Source organism: Mesoplodon bidens (assembly GCF_964165515.1).
Source record: "Mesoplodon bidens genome assembly, chromosome: 11".
In the NCBI taxonomy this organism is placed as follows: Eukaryota; Metazoa; Chordata; class Mammalia; order Artiodactyla; family Ziphiidae; genus Mesoplodon; species Mesoplodon bidens.
Genome location: NC_138167.1, coordinates 40,797,900 through 40,812,886, shown reverse-complemented (window position 1 = coordinate 40,812,886; position 14,987 = coordinate 40,797,900). Strand labels below are relative to the sequence as shown.

The 14,987-nt window shown below is 42.1% G+C and overlaps 1 pseudogene across 1 annotated transcript in view; it reads right to left on the bottom strand.

Annotated features, from left to right (window-relative positions):
• LOC308625720 (thymidylate synthase-like) overlaps positions 1 to 14,987 on the bottom strand; it is a 46,824-nt pseudogene that overhangs the window by 30,057 nt on the left and 1,780 nt on the right. The window contains exon 3 of the transcript in view: positions 14,237 to 14,424. The product of the transcript in view is annotated as a thymidylate synthase-like (transcript). The remainder of the gene's footprint in view (positions 1 to 14,236; positions 14,425 to 14,987) is intronic.

The following is a 14,987-nucleotide window of genomic DNA, read 5'->3' as shown; positions in this document are numbered from 1 at the left end:
AACTTTGATGAATGATATAAAGGAAAGGTACAATGCAGCAAAGCTATAAAACAGGGAAACCCCCTAAACTTGACAGCTATGTGCAAAAGAATCATACTGGACTACTTTCTCACACAAGATACAAAAATAAACTCAAAATGGATTAAAGACTTAAATGTAAGACCTGAAACCATAAAACTCCAAGAGGAAAACATAGGCAGTATGCTGTTTGACATTGGTCTTAGCAACATTTTTTGTATCCATCTCCTCAGGCAGGGGAAACAAAAGCAAGTAAACAAATGGGACTATATCACAGTGAATAGCTTTTGCACAGTGAAGGAAACTATCAACAAAATGAAAAGGTAGCCTACTGAATGGGAGAAAATATTTGCAAACGATATATCTGATAAGGGTTAATATCCAAAATATACAAAGAGCTCATATAACTCAACATCAAAAAAAAAACAAAGAACAAAAAACTTGATTAAAAAATGGGCTGAAGAGCTGAATAGATGTTTTTCCCAACATCCTTACAGATCGCCAACAGACATGTGAAAATACGCTCAACATCTCTAATCATCAGGGAAGTGCAAATCAAAACCACAATGAGATATCACCTCACACCTGTCAGAATCTCTATCACCAAAACAGACAACAAAAAGCAAGTCTTGGTGAGGATGTGGAGAAAAGGTAATCCTTGTGCACTGTCGGTGGGAAAGTAAATTGGTGCAACCACTATGGAAAACAGTATGTAGTTTCCTCAAAAGATTAAAAATGGAACTACCACACGATCCACTGGGTATTTTTCTGAAGAAAAGAAAAACACTAATTTGAAACGATATGTGCACCCCTATGTTCATTGCAGCATTATGTACAATAGTCACGATATGGAAGCAACCTAAGTGTCCATTGATAGACAAGTGGATAAAGAAGACATGGTACATATATATAATGGAATATTAGCCATAAAAAGGAATGAAATCTTGCCATTTGCAGCAACATGGATGGACCTAGACAGTAGTATGCTAAGTGAGACAGATAATAAGTCAGACAGAGGAGGACAAATATGGTATGATTTCACTCATATGAGGAGTCTAAAAAATAAAACAAATGAACAAACATAACAAAACAGAAACGGAGTCATAGATACAGAGAACAAACAGGTGGTTGCCAGAGGGGAGGAGGGTAGGGGATGAAAAGAAAAAAAAAGTAATTATGTGAGGTAATGAATGCTTGATTGTGGTGATCATTTCAGTGTATACTTATATGAAACTATCACATTGTACACCTTCAATATATACAATTTTTGTCAATTATACCTCAATAAAACTGAAAAAAGATTAAAAATTTTTTACAAAAAGGGAAGGAAATCCTGACATGTACTACAACATGGATGAACCTTGAAGACGTTGTGCTAAGTGAAATAGCCAGTCGCAAAAGGACTATAAGATACTGTAAAAAACCTCTATGATTAGATCATATGAAGTACTTAGAGTAGCTAAATTCATGGAGACAGAAAGTAGAATGGTGGTTGCTAGGGACTTTGGGGAGGGGAAAATGAAGAGTTTGTGTTTAATGGGAATAGAGTTTCAGTTTTGCAAGATAAAAATAGTTCTATGGATGTTTGGTGGTGATGGTTGCACAGCGATGTGAATGTAGTTAATGCCACAGAACTGTAAGAATGGTTAGTATGGTAAATTTTATGTTACATGTATTTTATCACAGTTAAAAAAAAGAAAGTTATACCTATGACTGAGGAAGCAGGGGCCACCCACAGCCCTAAGATATGGTATGTCCCTTGCAATATTTGGGATGTACTTATACTAAAAAATGGTTTGTTATTTATCTGAGATTCAGATTTTAATTGTCATGCACCCTACCCAAGAAGCCACACTTTCCATTTGAACCAGAACTTGCTTTGAGTGATGAAAGCTAGCAATAGCGTTCTAAGAAATGTAAAATACCAGAGAACTCTATCTTGTCCTTTTTCACCTGTGTTACTTCCCTGCATTAGCCAGCTACTTACACTGAGAATGATGACGTACATAAAAGGAAAGACCAGGCAACCTAGAGTTCCTATTCCTTTCAGTCCTTCCTTAGTCATCAGTTAGCCTAAGGTAGAGGGTTGGTTGCTAGAATATGCATGTATCAAGAAGTGAAATAAAAACGATTGAATTAGTTTTGTGCAGTGTTTCCACTGTTTTCATAAGAGCTAAATGAATATACAAGCTATGAGAAAATAAAATAGGGAAACCCAAGAAAACTTTCCTAAGGAAATGGTGTTTGTGGTGAGATCTGAAAAATGAGTAGGCATTAATCAGGTGAAGGCAAAATATGGGGTGTAAAAATAAGGGCAGAGAACTTAAGATGAAAGGAAGCATGATGATTTGAGGAATTGATTGGGGCCGGGATGGCTAGAGCACAGATATACAGATGAGTCTGGAGTGAGTAACATGGCCTGGCCACTCAGAACCCCGTAGGCTGGATTAGTGGTTGTCCTAAGCATATCGAGAAGCCACTGCAGAGCTTTAAGCACCTTTAAGACTGTTCAGGCTGCAGTGTATCGCAGGAGAACAAAAGTGACTGTGAGAAGGCCAGTTCAGAGATACTTGCTGTACTATGGTGCTTTGAATCAGAGATCTCAGTGGTGGTTGAGCTGGAGAGAAGCAGATGGAATTGAGGGTTTTAGGGGGACTTGATGAGGGTTAAATAAGGAGCGACAGTGTGCAAGGTGTTGGATAATTCCTAAGTACCTGGCCTGTGAAACTTGAGAAGTGAGGGTGTTGGTCCTTGGGTGGAGGACACTAGGAGAGAGCTGGGTTTCAGAGAGGACAGGTGGGAGTGGGTTGTGATTGAGTTTGGGGCACTCGTGGAGGTATTGGTTAGGCAGCTGGGAATGTGGACCTTGGTTACAGTCTCCCTAACCACAATTAAAATTTGTGATATCTTTCAAAGGTAAAGGGAAAGCAAAAGTATTTTGGATGAAAAATGAATACAGAAGGACTAACTTGCCTGCCTCTGATTTATGATCCTGGGCAGATATACCCCGGAGCTGTGTCTGATAGGAAATCCCAGTGCTGGGGGTGGCTTGAAGTAAAATGATATAGACCAGGATCATCCTTCGTAAGTTTTATAGATGTGATGGTAGCTTCTTCAGACTGTGATACCACATGCTTTGGTATCTTCCCATCCATGTTTAAAAATCTGAGCTTCCTTCTCATAAGATCTTGCAGGACTTGGCCTCAGTCTACGTCTCTAACGTCATCTGGCTTTCCTCTCCCTCGATTCTAGCCAGGCTGGCTCCCTGCTTGTTCCTTTCACGAACCAAACTTGCTCTGCCTCAGGCCTTTTGAACTTGACTTCTCTTCTTGGTGTGCACCTCCCTTGCTCTATTAATGACAGCTCCTCCTCTGCACGAGATTTAAGCTTAACTTCCTCCTCCTCAGTGGAGCCTTCCCTGTTCATCCAACCTAAACACTTGTGCTCATCACTTTCTATTCCATTACCCTGTTTTATTTTCTTCATTTATCTCACACTCGCCGAAATTGGGTTTACGTATTTTCTCATCTATTTCTCCCTATTGAATGAACTCTTATGAGAATGGCAACTGGGTCTACCTTGTTCAGTGCCTTCAGACCTATCACAGTGTCTTGGTAAGGTGGAGGTGCTCAATACACTTCTGCTTAGGGCATGAGTTCTATTAGGCATTGGGAAGACACAGATAAATGTTGAGTAGGAATCTAAGTCTTGAGGGCTGCAAGTGTCAGACTTTGGAGAAACATTGGTGCTCTAGAGAAGGGTAGGGTGTGGGGGACAAGTTCTGTGCAGAGATACTAAGGCCAAATAGTTCTGAAAAGTCCACTAGAAACATTCTTAGCCCTCCTCAGACTCACTGACCTATATTAACCCAAATCCCCTTCCCTATGAAAACGTAGGGAAGCACCTCAAACACCACAGCTTGAAGTTACTGTCAGGTACACCTGGTACTGCTGTTGCCAGCAGGTGCGCTGTATATAGAAACAATGTAAGCTCCCTCTTTGAGAAAGAAAATATAAAATCAGAAGCATGAGTCTCCTTTAAGAGGAAAATCATCTTTAATTAAAGGAAAGCTAGTAAACAGTCTGCTTGGACCTAAAATTGCTTAGTTTCTGCATGCTATTAAATTGGATTTATGATCTAATAAAATAAACAAAGGGCTTTGGATAGCTGAACAATAAACTAAGATGAAAAATTTTGAGAAAGATTAAAATCTTTCTCAAAAGATTAAAACCCTCTGTTCTCTACAATAAGGGACAGATTTCTTGGCTGGATTTTTCTTCCATGCAATAAGAGATAGGGACTGTCTTGCTGTCAAATTGTCTTGCTACAAGACTACACTTCTATGCTTGTAAAGCTTATTTTTTTTTTATTTTTATTTTTTTGCTGTACGCGGGCCTCTCACTGTTGTGGCCTCTCCCGTTGCGGAGCACAGGCTCCGGACGCGCAGGCTCAGCGGCCATGGCTCACGGGCCTAGCCACTCCGCAGCATGTGGGATCCTCCCGGACCGGGGCACGAACCCGTGTCCCCTGCATCGGCAGGCGGACTCTCAACCACTGCGCCACCAGGGAAGCCCGTAAAGCTTATTTTAATCATTTCAGAAAATCATAAAACATGGCCGGTTTAGGGAATAATCACAGGTTAGAAATTTTACCCACTTAATCAACTCAGTTATAACTGAACCTAAAATAAACTTTCTAGCAACAATGTAGAGAATGAACCCCCAAAATGAAAAGTTGGTTCTGATCTGAATCCTGAATAGCATCAGTCAGTGACAGCCCGCTGCACTTGCCCCTAGTATCGGCTGGGGTCATCTCCAGGGTCATACCCCAGATGGAACTCGGAAGGTCACTGCCAACGTCTGCCTCTCTGATCTTTTAGCTCTTTTTTTATATGCTTAAGTCCTTGATCAACCCTCTTATGACTGAGATATTCTTTTAAAAACACCATTATTTTTCTGAACATAAAAGTTACATGTATATATTATAGGAAGTACAGAAAAATATAAAGGAGATAGAAATCCCTGTATCATATCATCAAAGGGAAAAAAAGGTCAATATTTTGGGGTATTTTTACCTGGGCTAAGTTGTTTTATTTTTTTAGAAAATTTGTCTTATAATGTGTTATTTCCTGCTTTTTCTTTTTACTTAACATATCATGAACATTTCCCCATGACATAAACTGTTTTTTTGTGAAAATAATATTAATAGCCCCATAAATATTCCATTGTATAGATTACCATTCCCCTACTTTTATTTATTCATTTAATAAATTTATTTATTTATTTATTTATTTGGCTGCCTTGGGTCTTTGTTGCTGTGCGTGGGCTTTCTCTAGTTGTGGTGAGCAGGGGCTACTCTTTGTTGTGATGTGCGGGCTTTTCATTGTGGTGGCTTCTCTTGTTGCAGAGCAAGGGCTCTAGGCACATGGGCTTCAGTAGTTGTGGCACATGGCTCAGTAGCTGTGGCTCACGGGTTCAGTAGCTGTGGCTTGCAGGTTCAGTAGCTGTGGCTCACAGGGTCTAGAGCGCGGGCTCAGTAGTTGTGGCACACGGGCTTAGTTGCTCTGCATCATGTGGGATCTTCCCGGACCAAGGATCGAACCTGTGTCCCCTACATTGGCAGGTGGATTCTTAACCATTGTGCCACCAGGGAAGTCCCTTCCCTACTTTTATTTACTTATTTATTTATTTTTTAAAATTTATTAATTTATTAATTTATTTTTGGCTGTGTTGGGTCTTCGTTTCTGTGCGAGGGTTTTCTCTAGTTGCGGCGAGCGGGGGCCACTCTTCATCGCAGTGCGTGGGCCTCTCACTGTCGCGGCCTCTCTTGTTGCAGAGCACAAGCTCCAGACGCACAGGCTCAGTAGTTGTGGCTCAGGGGCCTAGTTGCTCTGCGGCATGTGGGATCTTCCCAGACCAGGGCTCGAACCCGTGTCCCCTGCATTGGCAGGCAGATTCTCAACCACTGCACCACCAGGGAAGCCCCTCATCCCCTACTTTTAGACGAGTGGATTTTTTCCAGTCTCTTCCCTCTCTGTATTATTCCCTCCCTCCCTGCCTTCCTTGAATTTTGTAAACCTCAATTAAGCTGTTACTTCTTTTCAAGATGGCAGATTGAGTTATATAGTTAAGTCATAACTTGATAATCTTTAGTAACATACCACATTTAATTAATTATTAATAGTCACAGAAAAATGAAAAGAATGTAGAGTTGGGAGAGATGGTTGAGTAAGTATTGCCAAATACCAAACTTTTATTTTCAGTGAAGGTAAGGTTTAGTTTTAGGGCCAACATTATACAGAGAAAGGTTTCACTGTCATATAGACTAGTTTCCATTCAGACTACAAACTGCTTCCTGCTCTCTCACATAAAATGAGATGCATTTATGGAAATTTCTTTGTTTGCAGCTTCAAATCTGAGTTGCTCTTGGCATTTGTCTCCTTTCCTGCCAGGCAGAGGTGCTCTGCACAGTTTCTGCTCCACACCACTGGCTACGTGACTCTGTTTCTCTCAACGTGTTATATATTCTACATCAAGTTCTGGTAGCCCATGTGATTCTTTGCTTCCTTGTATTCTTTTTTTTTTTTTTTTTTGCGGTACGCGGGCGTCTCACTGTTGTGGCCTCTCCCGTTGCGGAGCACAGGCTCCGGACGCGCAGGCTCAGCGGCCATGGCTCACGGGCCCAGCCGCTCCGCGGCATGTGGGATCTTCCCAGACCGGGGCACGAACCCGTGTCCCCTGCATCGGCAGGCGGACTCTCAACCACTGTGCCACCAGGGAAGCCCCTTCCTTGTATTCTTTATCATGGTGCCATTTTGGGCAAGAATCCTTCAAGACCGTGAGGAATATTTTTCTTATGGACATCAAACAGATAGTGGGGCATCTGAACCGAGGCCTGTTACCTTTTCCCAATCAGTGAAATCCTGGATGTGCTTATCGAAGCGAGCTTCACTCATCTAGCTAGGTGAATAGCTGCCCACTGGATTTAGCAGCTGATTCTCCTAGAGATGATCCATATTCTTTTAGTTACAGGGATAAGCAACAGAATGTTGTGTTGGTGGAGAAGGTGGTTGCAGTAACGACGGGGATATTTTTGAGTAGAAAATACACGATGAACCCAGTGTAAAGCATGCAAGGTCTGGATTCCAGGTTCAGGATGAAGCTGGAAAAAATTCTCAGGGTGTCCTCGTGAAGAACTTTTCTTCCATGTTCAGGAAGAGGTGATGAAGGATCAGATGTGATAGCCCCTTGGTCTTCTTTACCCCTTTTCCAGGGAGGGCTGCATTCTTCAGAGAAGGAGCTGCAGTAGCAGTGGCAGAAAGTGCCAGGTAGGTCAAAATAGTGAGAGTCCCAGCAGTGAGTAGCCTCAGTGCACTGTGCTCCAGATGGCAGAACTAGTCAGCTGTACTGCTAAGAAGGTGGCTTCTAATTTGTTTTTATCAGTAATTTTTTATGAACAGCTTTGTTGGATTAGAGTTCTAGAAGTATTTGGGAAGATGTAAATGCTCAATCATTTTTCGTATGAAAACTCAGTTTCTTTTCTGTTTCTTTTTTTAAGCTGTGTTGGTGGAAGTCACACAGTCAGTCCTTGGAAGAGTCTGGGAGAGTTCAGGTCAGTGGCCGGAGTTCACAGAGTCTCTGAGGATGGCACTGGGGTCCAGGCTGCTTCTCTGCATCAGTAGTGACATGCTAGGCTGAGGTCTCTGCTTACACCTAACATTTCTCTTTAGAAAACATCTTGCCTCTCTCAGGATTTCAGGTCTCACTGCTGCGAGTTCAGGAAGAGGCGGTGTAGTCAGGGTGGAAACAGGTACTTGGGGTCGCCTCAGGAGTGAGCAGTAGAGGGCTCTGTGTATGGTTGCAGGTGATGGCATCCTCACAGGATTGATTCTGTATATTGATGGAAGTCCTGGCTGACCACGTTATTATTCATGGCAACCATTTTAGGTAGTTAATTATTTATGACATCCTTTCCCCCTAGTGGATGTAATGGAACAAGAATCTTTATACCAGGGCTACACAAGTGTTGTCCTTCTACCTTTTGTAATGGAAGGCACTTTTGCCAGTTTAAAGATAATTGCTACCATTAAATATTGATAGAGACCTTTTTTTTTTTTTTTTTAAGTTTCTAGAAGTAAAAATGAAGGGAACAACTCTGGGAAATAGAATCCATGTGCCCTGGACTTTTCATCCAATGAGACCTGGACCTCAAGGAGGAAGAAAATTATGTGGAAGGAGGATGCCTTCCTATTTGTTTTTTAACAGCAGACCTCCCAGGTTCTAATTATTGCCTGAGATGTGAGCAAAAGGAGACATTTTACAAGGCAGAATATAAGAAAGAACTAGCACTTTACTACTGTTATCAAACCATAGTATAACTGTGTGTCTTCTATAACCGAGGGCGTGCTGCCCCGAAAAGAGTTCAGAGGGAAGTTGTTAAGTGTAAATTGGCCTCAGCAATAGAAGCAAGGCTAATTAGAAGAAGGCAAAGGCCTCTGACATCACTATGCAGAATGGAGTCTCAGGCTTGAACAACTGAAACAATGGCAGGCTCTGGACAGATGAAAGCAGAGGAGATTGTGAACGGGAATGGATCTTGTCTTTAGCAGTAGAAGGAACAGAGCAGTCAAACCCTGGAGCCCTGTCCTGTAGGGCTTTGGCTGCCTTGAGAAACGCACATGCTCTACCTTTTTCCTCCTGTCCCAGGTTACCCTCCAATGGTATTTACTTTTATACGAATAAAATGAAGTTGCTCATTCACTTTCTCTTTCCAAAAAGGATTTGAAGAAGTTAATGGAACATCAAGGGTGAACTCAAATAACTTACAAATAGATAATGTGGAGTCTCAAGCGGGAGATTGTGCCTGTGGGATGAGGGAGGGGATGGGTTTGCCTAGTAGCAATGACGATGGCATGCTATGGTGGCTGTGTGGAGCTCTTTAACAGAAGATTGCTGCGTGTGTGTGTGTGCGTGTGTATGTGTGTGTGTGCACGTGCGTATGTGTGTTTGTGTATGTGTAGGGTGGTCATTTTAACCTCCTACTACTGGGTCAGCCTGCAGCCACTGTTGAGGCTTCACAGATTTGGAGGGGACGTGTGTTTCATTTGGGGAAATTTAAAGGTCTCCCTTAACATTTAGCCACCCCTGGAGCCCCCAGTCTGGTTATGAATGTTTCAGTGGGTGAATGGCAGAGCTCTTCGGCACTGGCCGCTGGAACCTTGCACACACACACTTCTTCCTTCCTCTGATTGTGTTAAGTCAGCGTAGACCTCGGACCCCATGGCTGGCAGTCCGGGGACGTCCCCCCGTTGGTTTTGTCAGGGCAGTATTGGGATTTTTTGGTGGCATCTTTTACCAGCTCTCAAAATTTTCTCAGATACATCTTGATGAGATGAGACCTAGAAGAAAAAGGGAAATCTTATTGGGATTGAACAAAAAATACAACATTTGAAATAACATTTTGAAATAAAATTGGCTGTAGCAACGGAGAACTTAGGACTGTGGATAGTGGTATGTTAAAATTCACATGCCTCACACAGATGGGCAAAGCAAATGGAGTTTCTTTGTTTCCTAAAACTGATGTGATCTTCCTTTACCAGACCACACTCAAGCTGGGTGGGGGTAGGTAGTGGGAGGTGTGGAAATTAACTTTAAACTTGTCAATTTACGCTATCTCTGTACCTTTGGGTTTAAATAGTCTCTCTTGGTTGACTAAGTCCCCTTTGGGTAAATATTCAGTCTTTTAGATGCCCATCCCCCCTGCCTCTCCCACTCTAAAATGGTACCTAGATAGATGGAAGGGTAGGGTGTGTGTGACCTCGTGTGAGCAGGGGAGAGATGGGAGTTTCAGACCCATGCAGTGTCCTTTGGTTCCTCATTGATCTTCACCGGGCCATGGCTGATCTGCCTGTTCCCTGTGCTACTGTTGGAGAGGGCCTACCTGCTCATTTGGAGGTCAGATCCCCAATACTGAGTTCTTGCTTTAGGCTCTGATCATGAAGCCCTTGACTGCAGCAACCATTTTGTCCTAATTGCAGCCCCTCACAGGTCCCCTCTGGTCTCTGAACCCCTGTTCCGGAGCAGGTGAGAGGTCCCAGATCTCTTGGATACCTTCTTTTTTTTTTTTTTAAACTTAAAAAAAATTAATTAATTAATTTTTGGCTGCGTTGGGTCTTCGTTGCTGTGTGCGGGCTTTCTCTAGTTGTGGCGAGTGGGGGCTACTCTTAGTTGTGGTGCGCAGGCTTCTCACTGTGGTGGCTTCTCTTGTTGTGGAGCACGGGCTCTAGGCACGCGGGCTTCAGTAGTTGTGGCTCACAGGCTCTAGAGCGCAGGCTCAGTAGTTGTGGTGCACGGGCTTAGTTGTTCCGCGGCATGTGGGATCTTTCCGGACCAGGGCTCGAACCCGTGTCCCCAGCACTGGCAGGCGGATTCTTAACCACTCCGCCACCAGGGAAGCCCTTGGATGCCTTCTTAAAAAATTTTTTTTAAATTGAAGTATAGTTGATTTACGTTGAATTAGTTTCAGGTGCACAGCAAAGTGATTCAGTTATATATATATATATATATATATATATATATATATATATATATATATATATATTTTTTTTTTTTTTCCAAATTCTTTTCCATTCTAGGTTATTCCAAGACACTGAGTATAGTTCCCCGTGCTATACAGTAGGTCCTTGTTGGTTGCATGCCTTGCTCAAGCCTAGGGCAGCCAGGAGCACTGCCAGGGCTCCTCTGTCTGGGCTCCTCCCTCTACCAGGGCTACACTTTTTTCCCATGCTGCTTAGGATGAAGCCCTCCCTGTAGCCTCCCAGGCTTCCCAAGCTCTGCCCAGGAAAGCACACCAAATCACAAATCCTACCAAAAGCTCCAGTGCTTCTCTGTGTCTGTCTGTGTGGATGTTTCTAACATGCCTCCTGCTCCCAGAGCCCCACTTCAGAGTGGACAGTGAAATCACGGGCATTTGATCTCTCCTCCCCGTATTGCACTGGGATTTGGAAGTGGAAAGCTTTCCAGTTTCTCTTCCTGTCTGGAAGGGCCTTTCTCCACATCACATTCTCCTCCTTCCTGATGTGGCATTGACTTTCGCCTCCTGTTGCACCATCATAACGGAGTGGCTGCCAGGGAACAGGAACCATACATCAGTAATAGTTTCACAAATATTTTCCCAGTTATGTGCATATTAGGAGACAGTGGGGAGCCCCTGGCATCCTTACAGTTGTTGTGGAAGTTTTCTGTTGTAACAGTTGTTGGGAATGGAAGAGGAGTGGTGGTTGATCAAATACTATGTATGGTTTTACTAAACATTAAAATCATACATGTGGGAACTGGAAACCTTTTGCCTCTGCAAATTGAGCATCCACAGTTTTGTGTTAGAAACTGCTCTTAAAACTCCCTGCTTTCAGAACTTGGATGCTGTAAAGGTCCTGAAAAAAAATTGCAGTTTGCCTGGAAATGTTCATGCTTGGTTTCAGCACATTCACAGAACATTCACAGGAAATAAGGGCAAGTTCACACAATATGATCTGTGTGGGTGTGATTCAGATCAGCTCTCAAGAGCACAGAATGAAGGCACTCAGCCATTTATGCAAAGAAACATTAAAATAATGATAAAAGGATCCAGTATGATTGAGGGGAGTGGAAAAGAATTAGATATTAAGGCACAAGTTTTTATCTTTTTGGGAATCAAAAGCTGCTGGGCACACCAGTGGATTTGAACTTCTATTGAGAAGTACTCTTAGGGTTTTAAGGACTTGAGTCGTGTTAGTTTTGTTTGCTGAATCCTGGTCATAATAACATTTCATTTTGTGGGGGAATAATAGGAGGCAGGAACAATGAAGGAGCACAGAAGGGGGCTTAGTCTTTATAAAAGAAAGCGTGAAAGATTTGAGACTTGACTCTCACCAAATGGGGAAGAAAGTATCTTTGTGCAGCCAATCATGTGTCCTGAGAGACCTCTGAGTACCGAACCTTGATCTGAACACTGTGAGGGCTAAGTGGAAAGGTGGAAGATGGGACCTGACCTTGAGATTCATATAACCTATTCTGGGAGGTAGAACATTCTTACATGGAAGTATGGCTTCACAAAACTACATACAAGTTAACACCAATTAAGAGGTGCCCAAATGAAAACAGAAATCTGAAAACATGAACCTGGAAGACTAGAATCATGTATATAAAACAGCTCTATGTATGACTAATGATCAAATATAGGATAAAGACATAAATATATAGTTCAATTTAACCATAATTACAGCTCACATCTGAGTTGTACTTGACAGTTTTCAGAGCATTTTCAGATACTTATTTTCACATTTTTCACATACAGTTGTTACAGCATGGACTCACCACTGCTGTTCTCCACCACTGGAACCATGCTTAACATGTAGTGGGCACTCAGTTTTTTTTTTTTCTTAATGACTTAAAACAACAAACATTATCATCTCACACACCTTCTTTGTGAGAGGCCTCACGACAGCGGCTAGCTACCTCCAGGGTGAGCAGTGCAAGAGACAGCAATGATTATTTGTTGAATGAATGAACTATAGAGTTTCAAGGAGCCTCAGAGGTATTCTGGATCCTCCTCCAACTCAAGCAGGTCTCTTCACTGACACTGTTTAAACATTTCCAGTGATGGTGAGCACATGGCCTCTTCAGGTGGCCCATCCCATCGTCAATAATGAAATCAGCTACCACGCTGGACATTATGCTAGGTCATCTTCCTACCACACTGTGCTCCCTCTTGTCAAATACCTCTGATTATAAGAAAGCTCTTTCTTGCTTTGAGTTGAAATCTGCCTCTTACCACCTTACTCCACCTGTATTCATTTTGTTCTCCTAAGCTTTAGATGGGGTGCCCATCAGGACACTTTTGAGAAAAATTAAGAGTTTTGAAAGTGAAAGGAGCTACAAATAATTAAAATGAATGTGTTTTGATGTGTTTTCTAATTCATTAGCAAATTTTTTTTTGGATTATACACCAACTTTATTAAAAATTTTTCAAGTTCAATTACTGTAACCATGTATATAAATTAAAAAATTAGTAAATTTTACCATTGTAGTTACATTTTTATTGGTGGAATGTTGCAACTTATTTGGACATAATTATAAATTATGTTGTACTGTAACCAATGCCAAGTCATTTCTGCTCCATAGGTTGTACCTATATATATATTTTTTTGTTTGTACTAGGAAATATATCAGACTTATCAGAACAGCCATTGACACAGCATGATTAGAACACATGGATTTTAATCAAGGTTTTCTTTTCGGCTGTTCTCTCCATGGGTTCCTTAATTTAGTAAGAATATTGCTTTGACCATGACACTGTGCTCTGAAAATTAGATTTCCACCATAGAAACTTTAATATCCACTGTTGAACTTCTTCGTGAGATGAGTAGAAATATTGAAAATATTAGAGCGATTTTTGGAATTAACTGATTTTCTCTTTGAAACTTCAGTGCTGATCCTAATAGAAAACTGACAGTTTTTAACTGTGAAGTTTTTCTGCTTACAGAGTCAATCCATACAGCCTTCTCTTTATTTTTGGTATATGCACAGAAACATTTGGAATATAAAATAAGTGAAATTAATTTAGAAGAACAGTCATTTGATCTAGATCAAAAGTTGTGTCTCAGTGTGATATATAAATAAATCTTGTGCAGTTGACAGTGTTAAACCTTTATCTTTGGGCACAGTCTTCTGAAAATAACTTTTGAAGTAGACGCTGACTCTTTTCAGAGATTCGTGTCTTCAGGTTTTCATGTGGTCAGTGACATCACTATAGCCCCCATGGTGGATGGTAACTCTTAACATTCTTGAAAAATAGAAATTTAGTACTTATTATTTTATTAATAAGCACTTAAAAAATCATTGCTGCGAAAGGTTTATTACAAAATAAAAAAGAATTACCAAATAATAAAACTCCCTACACTAAATGGCAAAAACACTGGAGTAGGGTGTTTAGACTACTTTCTGTGTTGTAGTCTATGGCGGGACAGGCCAGAGTCCGCTTTAAATTTCCCACATTTCCCACTCTTTGGTGCGGTGGTTCCCAGCCTTTTTGGCACCAGGGACCGGTTTCGTGGAAGACATTTTTTCCACTGGCGTGGGTGCGGGTGGGGGTGGGGAAGGGTTCGGGTGGTGATGTGAGCGATGGGGAGCGATGGGGAGGGACAGATGAAGCTTCGCTCGCTCGCTTGCCCGCCGCTCACCTCCTGCTGTGCGGACCGTTCCTAACAGCCCCAGGGTCCAAGGCCTGGGGCTTGGGAACCCCTGCTTTGGTGAACTGGGGGGTGTGCCGTCTTTGTGCATCCAGACATCTCAGGGGCCAGTCCCCCAAGCTGCCAGTAGAGGGAGCAATACTGAATCTGTCTTCCACACCTGAGATGGGTAGTTTCTCCTGTGTTTGTATACGAATGTCGTTTATCATATGGGTGAGTGAGCACCCTGCATGCAATTCTTGAAAGGGAGGTACTGGTTACATTGTCTCTGGAAAGAGTCTGGAAAAGAGAGATGGGTTGTTAATCATCTTTCAGTTGGAAACCGTGTGTAAAAGTTAGATCTCTGTTCATTGCATACAGGTCTTACACAAAGTTAAATGAGAATTAAGGCAGAAGGCGGAAGTACAAAGTGGAATTCTACCAAATCCATTCTGAGTTATCTTAATGCAGCTTTAATTAAAATGTTTCCAATAGGACGAAGGCTAAACTGGCCCTGGGTCAACAGACAAAGCCAGTACCGTCCTAGGGACAATGAGAGTTATGTTCATTCTAGTTAAGGAGAAGTAACTGCTTTCCTTCACCATGGTTTAGCCCTTCTCATGTTCAAAGCTTCCTTCTTTGCTTCAATTGACCTCTTCTCTAAGCTAAGCATCCTCAGTTCCTTTCTCTGTTCATCCTATGAAGGAGATGCCTGTATGTCCTCTCTCTGGGTGAAGGGTAGGACTATTCAGTGTCCTTACTT